The sequence below is a fragment of the Balaenoptera ricei genome, chromosome 6, assembly GCF_028023285.1.
Source record: "Balaenoptera ricei isolate mBalRic1 chromosome 6, mBalRic1.hap2, whole genome shotgun sequence".
Classification (NCBI taxonomy): Eukaryota; Metazoa; Chordata; class Mammalia; order Artiodactyla; family Balaenopteridae; genus Balaenoptera; species Balaenoptera ricei.
The window spans coordinates 83,741,716-83,744,721 of record NC_082644.1 but is presented as its reverse complement, the minus strand read 5'-3'; the positions used below and the strand labels follow the sequence as shown (position 1 = coordinate 83,744,721).

Genomic DNA, 3,006 nt, shown 5'->3' with positions numbered 1-3,006 from the left:
GATTAGGTCCCCAAATTTACCACCTCGATCAGCCTGCTTTTTCAGGGAAGCCTAGATTAGGACAGTGTCTTTTGAGTTTTGCAGTGAACTGAATCTTGCCTTGCTTTCCTCTTTTAACATACTCTTATACTATATGTACAAAACACATAGTATGTTTATTTATATGACATATATTTGTTCTTAATTCTCTTATGTTTAATGCCTTCTGTAAAAATTAATAAACAGAAATCTCAATTAAATAGAGTTGGGAGACTATCAGGGGGAGCTCTCAGGGCCTGAACTGATAGCAGAGCCCAACAGGAAGAAGACAGACTCCTTCTTTCCGGGCAAGGACTCAGCCAGTGAAAAGCCATGGACTCTGTTAAGAATAACGCTCCCAACTTCCTTTTCCCCTCTATAAAAGTGTTCTTCTTCCCTTGTCCTGTGGGGAATTTGCTCATGGTTGCAGACCCTGAATTGCAATTCTCTGCTATCCTGAATAAATCCATCGTTGCTGGGGAAGTATCTGGCAGTCTATCTGTTTCAAGTCAACACTTGTGTATTCCCTTTTTCACGATAATGATTTGTATATTTCTATGTATAAATATTTTCACAGATTTTTCTTTTTGGTTTCAAACTAGTTTATTTAGGGGTTCCATTTTCACTCCTCAATAGATTTTATGTATTTCTCATATGCTTCTTCACTCATTAGTTCATCTAGTTCTGAAGGATTACTGTGTCATCTTGATCAGCCAACCATCTTCCTAACAAGATTTGTTGACAAGTCCTGGGTTTTCTGCTAGAGCTTCATTCATTTCAGTTACTTCTCCTGATAGAGGAGAATAGAGTTCACCAGCAGCTTTCACACTTTCCAAAGCACCAATCTCCTCTTGTTTGTTCAATTTTGTCCCAACTTCAGGCAGACTATGGTAAACACCTCCCGAAGCTTCCTGTGCAAAATTGCTCATTCCCACTGTACCAACACCATTTTCTGTTGGTACCCACTCACGCCTGTCTGTGAATTTATGCAGGGAGAGCAGAGCGTGACAGTGCACAGCGTTTAGACATCAGCCACCCACAGCCCCCAGGGCTGTGGTGGGCAGGACAAGGCAGGCACCCACTCGGCAGAGTGCAGGCTGCAGACCCAGGTCCCCACGCTCTGTGCTGCCCCTTACCATATTTTTGTTCTAGCAGTTCCTTTTTTTTAAAAATTATTTATTTATTTATTTATTTATTTATATTTGGCTGCATTGGGTCTTTGTTACTGTGCGCGGGCTTTTCTCTAGTTGCGGCGAGCGGGGGGCTACTCTTCATTGCGGTGTGTGGACTTCTCATTGCGGTGGCTTCTCTTGTTGCGGAGCACGGGCTCTAGGCGCATGGGCTTCAGTAGTTGTGGCATGTGGGCTCAGTAGTTGTGGCTTGTGGGCTCTAGAGTGCAGGCTCAGTAGTTGTGGTGCACGGGCTTAGTTGCTCCATGGCATGGGGGATCTTCCCGGACCGGGGCTCAAACCCATGTGCCCTGCATTGGCAGGCAAATTCTTAACCACTGCGCCACCAGGGAAGTCCTAGCAGTTCCTTTTTTATTTTTATGAACTGTGGTTGTAGGAGGTCATCAAGAGGATGTGACTGCTGGTTGACCCTAGAGCCGGACCAGGGCAATGGAAGGTTCCTCACCCCCTCCCCTGTCCTTGCACTGCACACCTTGCTCTCTGTTCCCACAGTGGGAGCTGTTTTCAAAGCGGCAGCCTTGAGAGAGCAATGTGTTGAGATGATCTGGACTGTGCAGGTGACTTAAACCTCGTTTTAAGCCCTCTGTATAAACTTTTAAGATTCTAGTAGGCAGGTGTAGAGTATCTACTTGTTACCGACCTGGGTTCTTGGACTCTTTAATCAATAGAAATTGATAACAGGCCAGACAAGGAGTTCAGGCAAGGCTTTATTGGGGCCTGTTGTGCAGGACGAGGGCAAAACAACTAACAGGTGCCCTTGCTCACTCTGTGAGTAGCGTGGGCGAGCTGGTTCATTAAATGGGGTGAGGGTGGGGCTGATGGGTGGGTCGACCTGGAGGCGTGGCTTACGTGGTCTGCCCACCCCATTGGCAGTGCTGAGCGCCGGGATCATGCGCAGTACCCTGCTTTTGCTCCCGACGCCTCAGAAGCAGCAGTCGGCTTTTGGCTTTTTTGTATCTTACTGTTTATAACTTGCCCCGACTGCGTGTGTGTGCAGTTAAATTTGCTTCCTTATAGTTTCTTCGAATTCTGTTGCTGGAGGAGATGTCTGTTCAGGTGCAAGCACTGCAGCACAGGGTCCCAGGTCCCAGCCTGTCTCATACTCGTCGTGCAGCTGCCCCAGACAAGCCTGGTGAGTTCCCTTGCTTAGTTAACCCGCCACCTACTAATCTGGCGTGGCCTGTTTCTTTGGTTTCTCCTTGCCTTTCTCTGTGTATGGGGGCCAGTTTGTGAACAAACAACTGTACTGTTGATTCCTTTGTACAAGCAATGATGGAATTAGTACAGTTTTAACTTCTCCGTTTTCATCTTTCTATTTTGCCATGAGATATTTTTTGTTGACTGTGTTATTTTTTATTAGTGTTACCTTTATGTCTTTAAATATATCTATGCCATGATTACTTGATTTATTATACCTGTAGAATATCTTTTGATACTTGGTGATAAGAGATGAAGAAATCCATGCATATTCACTGCCTCTCATTTTCCCTTCCCCATCAGCTTTATTTACCTCTTTTTTGTCCATTTATATTCTCTTTTATATAGCCTCCACATTATTTTAATTTTATGATAAAATGGATTCATTATACATTCATTCTTGTGCCACAGGTACTTTGTTCATTCTCTGGTAATTTCTATAGAAAACTCTTGAGAACTATATTTTAATTTTTTATTTTAAAAATTATTTTTCTCTTGCCTTTATATTTGGACCAGAGTTTGGTTATGTCTTATGTCACACTTTCTTTCTTCAAACTTTGTGGGCATTGCTTTGTAGTCTCCTTGTATTAAGAAATTTGAA

General features: G+C 43.6%; 1 pseudogene; it reads right to left on the bottom strand.

The window, feature by feature from the left end:
• Positions 1-614: 614 nt before the first annotated feature.
• LOC132368081 (glycine cleavage system H protein, mitochondrial-like) lies at positions 615-2,100 on the bottom strand (annotated as a pseudogene).
• Between the last annotated feature and the right edge of the window lie 906 nt (positions 2,101-3,006).